The sequence below is a fragment of the Globicephala melas genome, chromosome 5 (assembly GCF_963455315.2).
Source record: "Globicephala melas chromosome 5, mGloMel1.2, whole genome shotgun sequence".
Lineage (NCBI taxonomy): Eukaryota > Metazoa > Chordata > Mammalia > Artiodactyla > Delphinidae > Globicephala > Globicephala melas.
The window spans coordinates 12,959,769-12,979,003 of record NC_083318.1 but is presented as its reverse complement, the minus strand read 5'-3'; the positions used below and the strand labels follow the sequence as shown (position 1 = coordinate 12,979,003).

At 35.5% G+C, this 19,235-nt stretch overlaps 1 protein-coding gene across 2 annotated transcripts in view; it reads left to right on the top strand.

The window, feature by feature from the left end:
- C5H4orf33 (chromosome 5 C4orf33 homolog) overlaps positions 1-19,235 on the top strand; it is a 90,222-nt gene that overhangs the window by 36,463 nt on the left and 34,524 nt on the right. For both annotated transcript variants that reach the window (XR_009563852.1, XR_009563851.2), the window contains exon 7: positions 9,728-9,815. The gene's annotated coding sequence lies outside the window, so the exon portion shown is untranslated. The remainder of the gene's footprint in view (positions 1-9,727; positions 9,816-19,235) is intronic.

The window sequence follows — 19,235 nt, the reverse complement described above, 5'->3', positions numbered from 1 at the left end:
CGTGGCCTCTGAGCCTGCGCATCCGGAGCCTGTGTTCCCCAACGGGAGAGGCCACAACAGTGAGAGGCCCGCGTACCGCAAAAAAAAAAAAAAAAAAGTAAGCATTGTTTGTGTTGACTGTAAGTAGCCCTCTCAGACTTAGCTGTGTGATATTGGTCTTGTCACCTTGTTCTGACCATATATTTGCCACAGTGATCTGTCACCATTATCAATAAATGAACACAACCAAGGCCAGTAAACATTATTAATCATAAACTTTCTAGTAAATAATGAAACTTAATGCCTTAACCTTGGTAAGATATATTAAGTTATAAATAATGTTGAAAATGTATTTTTGTTTTAAGTTTTTACAAGTGAAGGCCATCCTGATTCTAACTCTTATTGCAGCATGCTGTGGAGGCCCTGCATACTTGCTGCTTTTTGCCAAATGGGTATTTGACTTATTTTTTATCATTTTCCAATTCTGCAGGGATGTGACTATTTGTTAGGGAGGGTCATAGTTCTTCCTGTCCTATGGAAACTTTGCTTGAGTGGTTTTTTTCTTTTCTACCATGTGTTTATAATAAAATTGATGCTATAAAATTTCTAATAGGTATTACAGAGAAATGGAATATATTGGTTATACTTGTAAATATTTCTAATTATTAGCATTTCAGATAAAGTTTTATTGTGAGAGGATTACATTTAAGTGCCTGTCAGTTTGGGATAAGCTTTTTCAGGAGCACCTGCAGAAAATTCTAAAAGAATTTTATTTCAAAAGATGAGAAGGAAAGCTGGATGCCAGAGGTCCTTTTGCTAGTAAATAGTAAGCAGAACAGTTTAGAACCGTTGAAGCGTGTTCAGCATCAAACCTATGTCCATGAGACATACAGATTGGTATGGGTAAATCAGAGAGGTTTGATATTCTGTAAAAAAATTCTACATTAAAGTCCAGTAGTTTGAGTCAAAACTGGAGCACATCTATTACTCCTGAATTTATTTAAAACCGTGCGTAGACTCAGAAAGAAAAAGCAAGTATGTGACATGCAAAGAAAGAACTTTCACCTAAAAGCCTAAAATATTTTAAAATTATCTTGTATTTTTTGTTGTGATCTTGGGAGTCCTTCAGAAATATTTTGCCTGTTAAAGGTGACCAACTAATAATTACAGGTTGACTTCAGAAGAGTAAACAAGAGTGAGTGGGCATCATAACTCGGATGCATTTGTGTGCAAATTAATTCCGTCTTTCTTTCTTCCTCCTTAATCACAAAGAATAAAGTTTCAAATCTTGAATAGGCATTTAGTTTGAATGTATTCTATCCAGATAGGAGGAAAATATGTCTGTGTTCTCTAAATATGTTTTTTACAAAAAATTTTACCATATTATAGCCTCACTCCAATTCAGATTACCATGGGACAGAAAAATTAATTGGGTGCTTTGGAATGACTTTTCTTTTTCATTCTTTGGGCTCATGGCTTCATGTAAACATATGCTGCAAGACTTCTAGAAATTCATGAGAGTTTCTGTTCTTCAAGGATTAAAAGATTTTAAGTGATAATTTTATCTTCCTACTTTTAACAGATGTTTTCTTTTTATTATTCATCTGCCTCCTTTTGCTTTAAATTTTTTATTTTTAAATTTCCTTGCATTAATCTTGAGCTCTTCAGCTAAGATTTTCTAAGAAACTCGAAAAAGCAAGACACAAATGTTGACATAATTTTAATTGTAATTGTTTATTGGCTACCCAAAGACTTGGAGGGAGCCTTGAAAATTGTTTACAAAAATCACCATGCCGAGGGTGGGGTCGAGATGGATCCTAAGCATAGGCCCCCCCACCACTGCCCAAACCCTGCCCTTGCTTAGGCCACGCCCTCCACAACCATGGCCTTTTCCACCTTTTTTTTTTCTCCTCCTCTTTTTTACTATTGTTCTGTTTTACCTTCCAGTTGTTGTTTCATCTATATTTTATATTTTTTCTAACATCTGTTAGTTTCCTAGTCTGATGTTTTTACTTTGTTATTCTTTCTTTTCCTTTTTTCTCTTTTTTACTATAGTGGTTCTGTTTTACCTTCTGGTTGTTGTTTCATCTACATTTTTATATTCTTTCTAACATATCTGTTAGTTTCCTAGTCTAATATTACTTTTTACTTTGTTATTGTTCTCTTTTTTTTTGGCACCTGTCATGGCTTGTGGGATCTTCAGCCAGGGGTCAGGCCCAAGCTCCTGCAGTGGAGCTCCGAGTCCGAACCATTGGACTAACAGAGGACCTCAGACCCCGGGAATATTCATCTGTGTGAGGTCTCCCCAAGGTCCGCATCTTGGCACCAAGACCCAGCTCTACCCAACAGCCTACAAACTCCAGTGTTGGAAGCCTCAGGCCAAACAACCAGTGAGACAGGAACATTATCCCACTCATCAAAAAGAAAAAAAAAATTAGACAAAAAAATATGTCACAGATGAAGGAGCAAGGTAAAAACCTATAAGGCCAAATAAATGAAGAGGAAATAGGCTATCTACCTGAAAAAGAATTCAGAGTAATGATAGTAAAGATAATCCAGAATCTCAGAAACAAAATGGAGGCACAGATTGAAAAAACATAAGAAATGTTTAACAAAGATCTAGAAGAACTAAAGAACAGACAAATAGAGATGAACAACACAATAATTGAAATGAAAAATACACTAGAAGGCATCAATAACAATAACAGGCAGAAGAACAAGTAAGTGGGCTGGAAGACAAAATGGTGGAAATAACAACTGAGGAGCAGAATAAGGAAAAAGGAATGAAAAGAATTGAAGACAATCTCAGAGACCTCTGAGATGAAACTAAATGCACCAACATTCAAATTATAGGGGTCCCAGAAGAAGAAGAGAAAAAGAAAGGGTCTGAGGAAATATTTGAAGAGATTATAGTGGAAAAATTCCCTAACATGGGAAAGGAAATAGTCACCCAAGTCCAGGAACACAGAGAGTCCCATACAGGATAAACCCTAGGAGAAACACACCAAGACACATAATAATAAAACTAACAAAAATTAAATTCAAAGAAAAAATATTAAAAGCAGCAAGGGAAAACAAAAAATAACATAAAAAGGAATCTCCATAAAGTTATCAGCTGATTTTTCAGCAGAAACTCTGCAGGCCAGAAGGGAGTGGCAGGATGAAAGTGATGAAAGAGAAAAACCTACAACCAAGATTATTCTACCCAACAAGGATCTCATTCAGATTCGACAAAGAAATCAAAAGCTTTACAGACAAGCAAAAGCTAAGAGAATTCAGCACCACCAAACCAACTTTACAACAAATGTTAAAGAAATTTCTCTAGGCAGGAAACACAAGAGAAGAAAAAGACCCACAAAAGCAAACCCAAAACAATTAAGAAAATAGTAATAGGAACATACATATCGATAATAACCTTGCATGTAAATGGATTAAATGCCCCAACCAAACATCACAGACTGGATGAATGGATACAAAAACAAGATGCGTATGCATGCTGTCTACAAGAGACCCACTTCAGACCTCGGGACATGTACGGACTGAAAGTGAAGGGATGGAAAAAGATATTCCATGCAAATGGAAATCAAAAGAAGCTAGAGTAACAATACTCATATCAGGTAAAATAGACTTTAAAATAAAGAATGTTACAAGAGACAAGGAAGGACACTACATATGATCAAGGGATCAATCCAAGAAGATATAACAATTATAAATGTTTATGCACCCAACATAGGAGCTCCTCAGTACATAAGGCAAGTCCTAACAACCGTAAAGGGAGAAATCAACAGTAACACAATAATAGTAGGGGACGTTAACACCCTGCTTACACCAATGGACAGATCATTCAAACAGAAAATAAATGAACACAAGCTTTAAATGACACAATAGACCCGATAGATTTAACTAATATTTTTAGAACATTCCACCCCAAAGTGGCAGAATACACTTTCTTCTCAAGTGCTCATGGAACATTCTCCAGGATAGATCATATATTGGGTCACAAATCAAGCCTTGGAAAATTTAAGAAAGTTGAAATCCTGTGAAGCATCTTTTCTGACCACAATGCTGTGAGATTGGAAATCAATTACAGGAAAAAGACTGTGAAAAACACAAATGCATGGAGGCTAAACAGGGCACTAGTAAATAACCAAGAGATCACTGAAAAAATTAAAGAAAAAAATTTTAAAAACATAGAAACAAATGACAATGAAAACAGGACAATCCAAAACCTATGGGATGCAGCAAAAGCAATTCTAAGAGGGAAGTTCATAGCAATTCCATCTCACCTCAAGAAACAAGAAAAATCCCAAACAATCTAACCTTACACCTAAAGCAACTAGAGAAAGAAGAACAAAGAAAACCCAAAGTCAGTAGAAGAAATCATAAAGATCAGAGCAGAAATAAATGAAATAGAAACAAAGAAAGCAATGGCAAAGATCAATAAAACTAAAAGCTGGTTCTTTGAGAAGATAAACAAAATTGATAAACCCTTAGCCAGACTCATCAAGAAAAAAAGGGAAAGGATTCTCATCAGTAAAATTAGAAATGAAAAAGGAGAAATCACAACAGAAACCACAAAAATTCAAAGGATTTAAGAGACTACTACAAACAACTATATGCCAATAAAATGGACAACCACAAAGAAATGGACAAATTCTTGGAAAGGTGCAATTTTCCAATACTAACCCAGGAAGAATTAGAAAATATAAACAGACCTATCACAAGTAATGAAATTGAAACTGTGATTAAAAATTTTTGAACAAACAAAAGTCCAGGACCAGATGGATTCAAAGATGAATTCTATCAAACATTTAGAGAAGAGCTAACACCCATCCTTCTCAAACTCTTCCAAGAAATTGCAGAGGGAGGAACACTCCCAAATTCATTCTACAAAGCCACCATCACCCTGATACCAAAACCAGAAAAAGATATCACAAAAAAGAAAATTATAGTCCAGTATCACTGATGAACATAGATGCAAAAATCCTGAACAAAATACTAGCAAACAGTATCCAACAAAATATTAAAAGGATCATACACCATGATCAAGTGTTATTTATCCCAGGGATGCAAGGAGTCTTCAATATACGCAAATCAATCAATCTGATACTCCATATTAACAAATTAAGGAATAAAAACCTAATGATCATCTCAATAGATTCAGAAAAAGCTTTTGACAAAATTCAACACCCATTTATGATAACAACCCTCCAGAAAATGGTCGTAGAGGGAACCTACTTCAACAGAGTAAAGGCCATGTATGACAAATCCACCGCAAACATCATACTCAATGGTGAAAATCTGAAAGCATTTCCACTAAGATCAGGAAAAAGACAAGGATGTCCACTTTCACAACTATTATTCAACATAGTTTTGGGAGTCCTACCCATGGCAATTCAGAGAAGAAAAAGAAATAAAAGGAATAAAAATTGGAAAAGAAGAAATAAAAATGTCACTGTTTGCAGATGACATGATACTATACGTAGAAAATTCTAAAGATGTTACCAGAAAACTACTAGAACTAATCAGTGAATTTGGTAAGGTTGCAGGATGCAAAATTAATGCACGGAAATCTCTTGCATCCCTATACACTAACAGTGAAAAATCATAAAGAGAAATTAAGCAAACAATCCCATTTACGATCACAACAAAGAGAATAAAATACCGAGGAATGAACCTCCCTAAGGAGGTGAAAGACTTGTACTCAGAAAACTATACAACGCTGATGAAAGAAATCAAAGATGACATAACCAGATGGAGAAATATACCATGTTCTTGGATTGGAAGAATCAATATTGTGAAAATGACTATACTACCCAAAGCAATCTTCAGATTCAGTGCAATCCCTATCAAACTACCAATGGCATTCTTCACAGAATGAGAACAAAAATTTTACAATTCATATGAAAACACAAAAGACCCCGAATAGCCAAAGCAATCTTGAGAAAGAAAAACGGAGCTGGAGGAATCAGGCTCCTAGACTTCAAACTATACTACAAAGCGACAGTAATCAAGACAGTATGGTACTGGCACAAAAGTAGAAATATAGATCAATGGTACAGGATAGAAAGCCCAGAGATAAACCCACGCACATATGGTTACCTAATTTACGAGAAAGGAGGCAAGAACATACAGTGGAGACAAGACAGCCTCTTCAATAAGTAGTGCTGGGAAAACTCGACAGCTACATGTAAAAGAATGAAATCAGAACACTCCCTAACACCACACACAAAAATAAACTCCAAATGAATTAAAGACCTAAATGTAAGGCCAGACACTATAAAACCTTTAGAGGAAAACATAGGAAAAACACTCTTTGACATAAACCACAGCAAGATCTTTTTTGACCCACCTCCTAGAGTAATGAAAATAAAAACAAAAATAAACAAATGGGACCTAATGAAACTTCAAAGCTTTTGCACAGCAAAGGAAACCATAAACAAGGCGAAAAGACAACACTCAGAATGGGAGAAAATATTTTCAAATAAAACAATGGACAAAGGACTAATCTCCAAAATATATAAACAGCTCATGCAGCTCAATATCAAAAAAAAAAAAATCCAATTAAAAAGGTGGAAGATCTATAGACATTTCACCAAAGAAGACATACAGATGCCCCAGAGGCATGTGAAAAGATGCTCAACATCACTAATTATTAGAGAAATGCAAGTCAAAACTACAATGAGATATCACCTCACACCAGTTAGAATGGGCATCATCAGAAAATCTACAACAACAAATGCTGGAGAGGGTGTGGAGAAAAGGAAACCCTCTTGCACTGTTGGTGGGAATGTAAATTGATACAGCCACTGTGGAGAACAGTATGAGGTTCCTTAAAAAACTAAAAATAGAACTACCATGTGACCCAGCAATCCCACTACTGGGCAGATACCCTGAGAAAACCATAATTCAAAGACACATGGACCGCAATGTTCATTGCAGCTCTATAATAGCCAGGTAATTGAAGCAACCTAAATGTCCATCGACAGTTGAATGGATAAAGAAGATGTGGCACATATATACAATGGAATATTACTCAGCCATAAAAAGAAACGAAATTGAGTTATTTGTAGTGAGGTGGATGGACCTAGAGTCTGTCATACAGAGTGAAGTAAGTCAGAAAGAGAAAAACAAATACTGTATGCTAACACACATATATGCAATCTTAAAAAAAAAATGGTACTGATGAGCCTAGCGGCAAGGCAGTAATAAAGACGTAGACATAGAGAATGGACTTGAGGACACGGGGAGGGGAAGGGTAAGCTGGGACGAAGTGAGAGAGTGGCATGGACATATATACACTACCAAATGTAAAATAGCTAGTGGGAAGCAGCAGCATAGCACAGGGAGATTAGCTCAGTGCTTTGTGACAACCTAGAGGGGTGGGATAGGGAGGGTGGGAGGGAGACGCAAGAGGGAGAGGCTATGGGGATATATGTATGCATATGGCTGATTCACTTTGTTGTACAACAGAAACTAACACAGTATTGTGAAGCAATTATAATCCGGTAAAGATCTATTTAAAAAAATCACCATGCCTGTTTACAAAGGTAAGCTATGATAAAGAAATATTTGCACCAAAGGGAGCACTGTTAATTTTATTTTACAAGCACATATAAGTAAATGTTAGATACCTTAATATATGCAGGGTAATGTACAAAAATTCTTAGTATATATTAAGTACCCTGTGACTTAATAATATTTCATATCTATTGAGCATCTACCGTTTTCCAAGGAATTTATAATCATTTTCTCACTTAGTTCCTCATAAAAACCTTATCAGATGGGTATCATCATCCATAAAATAGGGATATATAACTTGATCAAGGTCAAAGAACTGATAAACATACTGAATAGGATATTAATGCCAATAACTGTGTATATACAGTTTACCTGAAGTTCACTTCTCCAGAACTGTACTTGTTCACTGTGAAAGAAAATTTTAAATACCAACACTCTAGTTTTAGCAAAACTATATTATAACACCATAAGAGAGTTCCACACATTTCAATTGCCTGTAACGTGAGGACTCATGATCATGAAGTAAATGACAAGTGCCAGACTAATTTCCACTACAGGTGCCAGCAGTCCTGCTGGGCCACCGGATTCCATCCCTATCCTGGCTCTTGCTGACACCATGTGGCAACAATCATTTGTGTTAATTTAATTATTATGGGTGAGGCTTCGAGTCTTGTGGCTTTTGGGGCATCTAAACAGTGGCAGTGGCTCCAGTGATCTCCCAGTTAATTGGCACCCTTTCCTTAGCCCAATCCAGGAAGACTGGCCACAAGAATACTGGGGAAATGGGAACCACCTTCTGCCCTGTTATTTGCTCAGATGGCTTTGCACTATGATCCCATCTTCTTTGCTTCACCCTCTCCTCTGTGTCATCGCTCTATTTCCCCTCCTTCTCCCCCATATGTGACAGAACATAAAACTTTAGTCTACTTTCATTTGAGCAAGGAGGGCGGCTAGGGAGAGGAGAAAAACCAACAGCCAATCCTTCTACACTCAGATTTGCTTTCGGGGTTGAGGGTGTTAAGGCAAGGTTTTTCAGTTCTTGAAAATTAGGAAGCAAACAAAAAGTCTTCTTTTAATACAAAATATTGAATTTCAAATAATTATGGTACTCACTAATACTTCTATTTCTTTTATGTAATCTTAATGTATTTTCCACTTAATATATTGATAACCCTTAATTTATATTACCATTATGCATTGTTAACTGGCTCAGTTGAATAGGTGAAGGGGAAAAACTTGTCTTGGAGAACATTTTATCCATTTCTGCATAACCCACATTTGACTTCTAAAATATTAATTACATTTGCAGTGAGGCAAACAAAGTTTTAGAAGGGCAGTCAAACCTCATGTATTAGGTATTAGCTGGTGGCCTTTGAGAGTGCAGAGCATGCACAATTACGCTGTGCAGTTGCATGTAACTTTTCATTAATGCCTTTGAAGCAGCTTGAACAATGCAGAACAGCTGACTGTACCTCCTTTAAACTTTACCTCTTTTCCTCCAATTTGACCCCATGCCTTAGGTCATAATGTATTTCACTGCCTACTATTATTATTGCAAAAGTATTTTAACTGGTAATTCCAATGGGATAGGTCACTTTCAGTGGCTCTCAGTTTTAACCTCTTGAAACTTACAATAGCACAGTAGCCCTGTGCCAAGAGCTGAGGAAATAATGGAATTCTAAATAGTTATCTAATAATTTGGTCCAGAAATAAAACTATGTATCCAAAAACAAATCCATTACAATTTAATGCAGGGTGATGTATACCTTTATATACATATCAGAAGTCTTTGTTAAAACATGCAAATACACTTACAAATTTAAGTAATTCTACTGTTACCTGAGCTGAACCCTGCCAATTTGCTAGAATTATTTTTTTTTAATAATTATCATATACTCATAACCTAAACCTTGGATGTTGGACTCTCACCATCAAGTAATTCCTGAAACGGCATTTAGAACCATCTGATCACAATGTTTTTCTAGGACATTGTTTCTTACTGCTTTTTGCCACTAGATGGAAGAAGCAGGTTAACAAAATGATATTTTTGGTGCCTTATTCAACTCTACCCAGAAACAACCACAAGACTGTGTTTAAAATAATGACAGTCTCAGCACTCTTTTATTTATTCTTACTGCAGTATTTCTTTTCATGTGAATACTGGATCTAAGAACTGTATTTTTTTGTTTTCTTTATAGAGATTAATTTTCTTTTTATTATTTTAAAGGACTGAAATTTTCAAAAGTAACTAAGAAAGAAAACAACTCCCAGCTGGAAAAGGAGATGTGAGAATTATATAAAGATATTGGTAACAGGTATGTTGCAAAGCAATTCTCCACATTGATTATTGTCCATAAATAACAAACCTCATTCATTTAATTATTCTTTTGTGCCACAAATGCTTATGGAGCAATTGGCACATTGAAGACACTAGACTACGTGCTGAGAAACACACAAGTGATGAATTAAGTGCAGCAACTGCTTATAAAATTTTTACATTCTGCAAGAGAGCTGAGCAAGAGTTAAGTTGTTTTCATTTATACATCATTTCAAATAAGGTAGAAATGGATAAATACTAGAAATATAGGTGCAATATTTTGGACATACAGGGAGGGTGGGTTTGGAGTGTCACTTTCATCTGAGGAGAGCAGGAATCACTTCATGGAGAAACTGGAATTAAGAGGGACAGTTGATGTGGGAGGGGCAGAGAATGGCTTTCCTGTGATAGAGGCAGAATGAGCAAAGGCACAGAGCAGGAAATAGCAGTTTATAAACATGTATAATGATGAAAGGACAGTTCATTTTAACAAACAATTTAAATGTTTGTATAGATAAGACACTGTAAAATGTAGTTTTTGAGCAAATGATAGATACAGGAAGTAACCTCAGGAGCTAAAGCACCATGTATAGAAGAGTGGGCATTCTGGACAGTGAAGCTTCAGCTTGGAAACAGAAGATCATTCAAGATGAAATCACCTGGAAATGGGAACACTAGCATCCATCTGATGCTGGTGTTTTATCAAAAGTAGGTTTACTGTACATGTGGGTTTGTAAATTGGTGGGAAGACTCCATAAGAGGATGATAATTCTGACTTAGGAGGGCAGCTTCCTGCAGCGTCTATTCTCCTTCATCACTCTCCACATGTTAGAAGGGAGACCAAGGTGGTAAACAGTGTCATTTGACTCCAAAAAAACAGTATTTAATCTTTAGAATAACACGTAGTACCACCTACCTTCATACCTAGTGGTCTACTGATGTGAATGATCAAAGAATTCTATTCCAGCTGCTGAAGGCAGTGAGCTTGAAGCTTGATATTAGGAGTAGCTATAAAATTATCCAGTTTTTAAATCCAACCACAGAATTTGTTTTCATGGCCTCCTATGGAACTATAGCTACAGGTTAACTAAAGGTTATGAAGTAATATTTCCTTTTTATGATTCTGAATTCACTGCCTTGTAATTTCAGAGATCACCTTGTTCTACAGTGGGACAAGCTTTATGGTGTTATAATTTTGTATAGCTCAGTGAAGACCATGTGACTTTTTCTTTTCCAAGTTTTGATTCTATATTATTCCTATACTATTATTTGTATCTAGCTCATCACTGTATTAATTGCGAGAATGTAGATAGGATACCTTATATAATTCTAAGCCTTATATTTCCTGTTTTGTTCTATGTCTTGCTCATAAGTAAGGTATAATTAAAACTTAAATATTGTCTTATATCTTAATGGGAGTAAAAATGCTATGCATTAAGTCGTATTTAAATTTGATAAATATGTGAAAGTATAGAATTACTAGATTACCCGATATATACATACATATATGCTTTTATATATTTATATTTCAGATGAATAAATTCAGATTATAAACAGCCTCACCATTTTCTTCTATAAAGCAACTTTGTGGTAATAGCTAAATATATGCATATTTTCACAAATTCAAAATAGTAACCTATGATTTTAATACACATATAAAATATTAGCTATGTTTAGACCTTATTAAATAAAGCTAATAATTCTATTTTGTTGATACTTCATATACTTTATAAAATATAAACTGATTCCCCTATAAGGATCAGTTTGATTTTATCACTTTTTTTCCCATCTACAATTAAATCTTAAAAAAAGGATCATGACTCAGTAGTAGTGTATTAGGTCTGAAAAAATATAACTTCAAAGATACTTATCAGAAGGATAAAAAATGACTATAGAAGCCTACATAAATTACTGGCTTTCTTTTAGGGCTGTGTCTACATAGGCAAGGTAGAGAATAGAAGTACTTATTTGAAAAGGGCTGGGCAAAAATTTTAAGCCCTGTAATTGAAGAAATGATACAGTAAGGAGATTGTAGCCTGGTTAGCCGGACTGTGTATTTACATTGATTCCATTGACTTGACATAATTGTGTTAACTCTATGTAACTTTTTACCCTTATAGGTATGGGTAGAAAACCTAGAAATAAAATTCTGTAATTTGATACAACCTAGCCCTACCTTTAATGCAGCTTGGTTTCCTTTTTTTTTTTTTTTAAACATCTTTATTGGAGTATAATTGCTTTACAATGGTGTGTTAGTTTCTGCTTTATAACAAAGTGAATCAGCTATACATATACATATACCCCATATCTCCTCCCTCTTGCGTCTCCCTCCCATCCTCCCTATCCCACCTCTCTAGGTGGTCACAAAGCACCAAGCTGATCTCCCTGTGCTATGCAGCTGCTTCCCACTAGCTATCTGTTTTACATTTGGTGGTATATATAAGTCCATGCCACTCTTTCAGTTCGTCCCACCTTACTCTTCTCCCTCCCTGTGTACTGAAGTCCATTCTCTACATCTTCGTCTTTATTCCTGTCCTCCCCCTAGGTTCTTCACAACCTTTTTTTAGGTCCCATATATATGTGTTAGCATACGGTATTTATTTTTTTCATTCTGACTTACTTCACTCTGTATGACAGTCTCTAGATCCATCCAACTCACTACAAATAACTCAATTTCGTTACTTTTTATCGCTGAGTAATATTCCATTGTATGTATGTGCCACATCTTCTTTATCCATTCATCTTTCGATGGACACTTAGGTTGCTTCCATGACCTGGCTATTGTAAATAGAACTGCAATGAACATTGTGGTACATGACTCTTTTTGAAATATGGTTTTCTCGGGGTACATGCCCAGTAGTAGGATTGCTGGGTCGTATGGTAGTTCTATTTTTAGTTTTTTGAGGAACCTCCATACTGTTCTCCATAGTGGCTGTACCCATTTACATTCCCACCAACAGTGCAAGAGGGTTCCCTTTTCTCCACACCCTCTCCAGCATTTATTGTTTGTAGGTTTTTTGATGATGGCCATTCTGACTGGTGTGAGGTGATACCTCACTGTAGTTTTGATTTGCATTTCTCTAATGATTAGTGATGTTGAGCATCCTTTCATGTGTTTGTTGGCAATCTGTATATCTTCTTTGGAGAAAGGTCTATTTAGGTCTTCTGCCCATTTTGGATTGGGTTGTTTGTTTTTCTGATGTTGAGCTGCATGAGCTGCTTGTAAATTTTGGAGATTAATACTTTGTCAGATGCTTCATTTGCAAATATTTTCTCTGATTCTGAGGGTTGTCTTTTCATCTTGTTTATGGTTTCCTTTGCTGTGCAAAAGCTTTTAAGTTTCATTAGGTCCCATTTGTTTATTTTTGTTTTTATTTCCAGTTCTCTAGGAGGTGGGTCAAAAAGGATCTTGCTGTGATTTGTCATAGAGTGTTCTGCCTATGTTTTCCTCTAAGAGTTTTATAGTGTCTGTCCTTACATTTAGGTCTTTAATCCACTTTGAGTTTATTTTTGTGTGTGGTGTTACGGAGTGTTCTAATTTAATTCTTTTACATGTAGCTGTCGAGTTTTCCCAGCACCACTTATTGAAGAGGCTGTCTTTTCTCCATAGTATGTTCTTGCCTCCTTTTTCGTAAATTATGTAACCATATGTGTGTGGGTTTATCTCTGGGCTTTCTATCCTATAACATTAATCTATATTTCTGCCTTTGTGCCAGTACCATACTGTCTTGATTACTGTAGCTTTGTAGTATAGTCTGAAGTCAGGGAGCCTGATTCCTCCAGCTCTGTTTTTCTTTCTCAAGATTGCTTTGGCTATTCAGGGTCTTTTGTGTTTCCATACAAATTGTGAAACTTTCTGTTGTAGTTGTATGAAAAATGCCATTGGTATTTTGATAGGGATTGCATTGAATCTGTAGATTGCTTTGGGTAATATAGTCATTTTCACAAAATTGATTCTTCCAATCAAAGAACATGGTATATCTCTCCATCTGTTTGTATCATCTTTCATTTCTTTCATCAGTGTCTTATAGTTTTCTGCATACAGGTCTTTTGTCTCCTTAGGTAAGTATATTCCTAGGTATTTTATTATTTTTGTTGCAGTGGTAAATGGGAGTGTTTCCTTAATTTCTCTTTCAGATTTTTTATCATTAGTGTATAGGAATGCAAAAGATTTCTGTGCATTAATTTTGTATCCTGCTACTTTACCAAATTCATTGATTAGCTTTAGTAGTTTTCTGGTAGCATCTTTAGGATTCTCTGTGTGTGGTATCATGTCATCTGCACACAGTGACAGCTTTACTTCTTCTTTTCCATTTTGGATTCCTTTTATTTCTTTTTCTTCTCTGATTACTGTGGCTAAAACTTCCAGAACTATGTTGAATAATAGTGGTGAGAGTGGACAATCTTGTCTTGTTCCTGATCTTGGAGGAAATGGTTTCAGTTTTTCTCCATTGAGCATGATGTTGGCTGTGGGTTTGTCATATATGGCCTTTATTATGTTGAGGTAAGTTCCCTCTATCCCTACTTTCTGGAGGGTTTTTATCATAAATCAGTGTTGAATTTTTTCAAACACTTTTTCTGCATCTATTGAGATGATCATATGGTTTTTCTCCTTCAATTTGTTAATATGGTGTATCACATTGATTGATTTGCATATATTGAAGAATCCTTGCATTCCTGGAGTAAAGCCCACTTGATCATGATGTATGATCCTTTCAATGTGCTGTTGGATTCTGTTTGCTAGTATTTTGTTGAGGATTTTTGCATCTATGTTAATCAGGGATATTGGCCTATAGTTTTCTTTCTTTGTGTCATCTTTGTCTGGTTTTGGTTTCAGGGAGATGGTGGCCTCATAGAATGAGTGTGGAGTGTTCCTCCCTCTGCTATATTTTGGAAGAGTTTGAGAAGGATAGGTGTTAGGATAGATAGCTCTTCTCTAAATGTTTGATAGAATTCGCCTGTGAAGCCATCTGGTCCTGGGCTTTTGTTAGTTGGAAGATTTTTAATCACAGTCTCAATTTCAGTGCTTGTGTTTGATCTGTTTATATTTTCTATTTTTTCCTGGTTCAGTCGCGGAAGGTTGTGCTTTTCTAAGAAGTTGTCCATTTTTTCCAGGTTGCCCATTTTATTGGCATATAGCTGCTTGTAGTCATCTCTCATGATCTTTTATTTTTTTTTTCCGGTACGCGGGCTCTCACTGCTGTGGCCTCTTCTGTTGCAGAGCACAGGCTCCGGACGCGCAGCCTCAGGGGCCATGGCTCACGGGCCCAGCCGCTCCGCGGCATGTGGGATCTTCCCGGACCGGGGCATGAACCCATGTCTCCTGCATCGGCAGGCTGACTCTCAACCACTGCACCACCAGGGAAGCCCTCTCATGATCTTTTTTATTTCTGCAGTGTCAGTTACTTCTCCTTTTCCATTTCTCATTCTATTGATTTGAGTCTTCTCCCTTTTTTTCTTGATAAGTCTGGCTAATGTTTTATCAATTTTGTTTATCTTCTCGAAGAACCAGCTTTTAGTTTTATTCATCTTTGCTATTGTTTCCTTCATTTCTTTTTCATTTTTTTCTGGTCTGATCTTTATTTCTTTCCTTCTGCTAACTTTGGGGTTTTTTTGTCCTTCTTTCTCTCATTGTTTTAGGTGCAAGGTTAGGTTGTTTATTTGAGATGTTTTTTGATTCTTGAGGTAGGATTGTACTGCTATAAACTTCCCTCTTAGAACTGCTTTTGCTGCATCCTTAGGTTTTGGGTCATCATGTTTTCGTTGTCATTTGTTTCTAGATATTTTTTGATTTCCTGTTTGATTTCTTCAGTTATCTCTTGGTTATTAAGTAATATAGTTTTTATCCTCCATGTATTTGTATTTTTTACAGATTTTTTCCTGTATTTGATATTCAGTCTCATAGCGTTGTGGTCAGAAAAGATACTTGATATAATTTCAATTTCCTTCAATTTACCAAGGCTTGATTTGTGACCCAAGTTATGATCTGTCTTGGAGAATGTTCCATGAGCACTTGAGAAGAAAGTGTATTCTGCTGTTTTTGGTTGGAATGTCCTATAAATATCGATTAAGTCCATCTTGTTTAATGTATCATTTAAAGCTTATGTTTCCTTATTTATTTTCATTTCGGATGATCTGTCCATTGGTGAAAGTGGAGTGTTAAAGTTCCCTACTCTGATTGTGGTACTGTCGATTTCCCCTTTTATGGCTGTTAGCATTTGCCTTATGTATTGAGGTGCTCCTATGTTGGGTGCATAAATATTTACAATTGTTATATCTTCTTGGAATGATCCCTTGATCATTATGTAGTGTTCTTCTTTGTCTCTTGTAATAGTCTTTTTTTTAAGTATATTTTGTCTGATATGAGAGTTGCTACTCCAGCTTTCTTTTGATTTCCATTTGCATGGAATACCTTTTTCCATCCCCTCACTTTCAGTCTGTATGTGTCCCCAGGTCTGAAGTGGATCTCTTGTAGACAGCATATATATGGGTTTTGTTTTTGTATCCATTCAGCCAGTCTATGTCGTTTGGTTGGAGCGTTTAATCCATTTACATTTAAGGTAGTCCTCGATATGTATGTTCCTATTACCATTTTCTTAATTGTTTGGGGTTTGTTATTGTACGTCTTTTCCTTCTCTTGTGTTTCCTGCCTAGAGAAGTTCCTTTAGCATTTGTTGTAAAGCTGGTTTGGTGTTGCTGAATGCTCTTAGCTTTTGCTTTTCTGTAAAGGTTTTAATTTCTCTGTCAAATCTGAATGAGATTCTTGCTGTGTAGAGTAATCTTGGTTGTAGGTTTTTCCCTTTCATCACTTTAAATATGTCCTGCCACTCCTCTCTGTCTTGCAGAGTTTCTTCTGAAAGATCAGCTGTTAACCTTATGGACATTCCCTTGTATGTTATTTGTTGTTTTTCCCTTGCTGCTTTTAATATTTTTTGTTTGCATTTAATTTTTGATAGTTTTATTAATATGTATCTTGGCGTGCTTCTCTTTGCATTTATCCTGTATGGGACTCTCTTTATTTCCAGGACTTGATTGACTATTTCCTTTCCTAATTTAGGGAAGTTTTCAACTATAATCTCTTCAGATATTTTCTCAGTCCCTTTCTTTTTCTCTTTTTCTTCTGGGACCCCTATAATGGTTTCCTATTATCACTTGAAAATCATTGGTGATTTTCCTATAGGGACTTTTAAAAAAGAAATCTAACAGTAAAAGTTTATATGCTCAATAGAACATGCCTGTTAAGAGTGTTATTTGCTCTTTATTGACTTTAGAAGTTTATTTCTTCCAGTTTAGAAAAAACGTAGTTTTACCTTTTAGGAGTTATAGCGTTTTTGGCCAAATAACGTCTCTCTGTTACTACAGGTGATATAATATTCCTTTGTGGAAATCTGATTAAAACAAAACAAAACTCATCAGTCCAGATTCTGTTCTTTGTAGTGCTGGCATCAAATGGGAATTTCATAAATTTAACAGAAAAAAGACTTTAAACAGTTGAGAATTTGGTAAACATCAAGCTATTTTAGGCAAGGGGCTACATCATAATTACATCAGCAGTTGAGCATAAAGGTACCTAAAACTGTTGTGTATGGTGTTGTGGAGTTTTTGTATTGTTTTGTTTTGTTTTTGCATTTAAGCTTTTCTTTATATACAAAGTGGGTTTAATAAAATAGATAGCTCTCTTCAAAAGTTTCAGACCAGAGAACATTTGAATACTAGAGTAGAAAATTTGTGCTTCTTGTCCACACATATTAATTTCATTTTGTTCCATAAATTTTCTTATTGTTATTTGATCTTCCTAAACTATATAACAAAACAACTAAAATTTCCTACAAAATTATGATTATTTTGACATTTTAAATTTTTACTGAAGGTGATATTTTTACTGAAATTTCCAAGTTGCCAGAAGAATGCCTTTGACCATTTTGGAATATTAGAAAGAACATAATCTATTTATAAGAAAAGGAAAAAAACCTTCAACATAATACATTTAAAAAATTGTTCTAACTCTTTTTCTAAGCAAAAGTAGCTCAGAGCTAGACATAGCTTGAGAATATATAGGAGCAAAAGAACAATCATACCACTGAATATATGGATAAATTTCTTTTGCTCTTATAATGAGATAGTTTTCTAAATGGCTGTTTAAACCTATAGCATTCAGTGTTTACACTAATTTATTACTGGCTCAAATTTTTGCTTTCTCTCCTTCCATCAGAATCACTTTGGTTAATTTTCTTTACAGAATGAGAAATGAGTAATTGAGAATGCATGAGTGTACCTAACAGTAGGAGATTCAAGAAGTATTATGTTGTAGAGAGGGAATAAAGAGTCCCATTGTTACTGAATTGAGTTCAATTCCATTCTTTAAGATCCTTTTCTCTTACAGACGTTTCACAGAATCATTTGAAATAAAGAGTATAACTTTGAAAACAAAGACTTACCAGTTTAATTAGGGGAAATTGGAATAGAAAATTAAATTTTGAATAAGACTCCAAATTTCTTAGAGTATTTTTGTTCTTCTAGACATCCTTCAGAGTAATTCTTTTAAAACATAAACCTTGTCAGTAAATTCTCTGCTTAGAACTGGACATTGTTTTACCATAGCTTCAGCATAAACTCTAATGTTAGCCCCAGGATCTTCACCCTCTTCCAGCATCATTTCTCTCAGTATATCCCCCCATCACCCACCATGCTCCTTATGCTGCTTTTAACAAGCAATTTTCTCCATTCATAATCACACTTGTGTCCTTTCCTGTTCTGTTCCAGCACATCTTTCAGTTGTAACTTCTGTGAAGTCTTTGCTGACACTATCTACTCTTCTAATCCCCGCAGTCAGAACTAGAGGCTTCCTGCTCTGTGCTCCCATACTTCTGTTACAGCACTTTCACAGTTTTCTCACATGTTGTTCACAGTTCTCTTTTCCCCCAGATTGTGAGTTACCTAAGGGCAAGGGAAGTGTCTTGTTTTTGGAGTTCTAACATCTAGGACAGAAAAGGCAGATGGTGGTTATACGAGAAATGTTTGTTTTATTAATTGATTAACACTTAATAAGCATTTAATGTATACCCAGGTAAGAACAACATTCTAATATTACATTTTGGGGGGATACATAGAAGTCAGAAGCTAGCATGGGCTGTGAATAATAAATGCTGACTAACTGACATCATTATTTCCTGTTCTCAAAAAACTTGAAGTAGGTAAAATAAATACCCAGAATAAACTATCCCAGATAGTTATATTCAACATATGTATTTTCCTTTCATATGCAGCTCAAGTCCCAGGAGGCATTTTCTTACTACTCCAACCTATATTTATCTCCGTCTTTCTATTACTTTTCTGTGTTATCCAGCCAGGTTCTAAATCTATGCTTCGTTGAACTGTTCATTGGTTTTTAGATGTGCATTTTGTCTTTCTTTCTGAT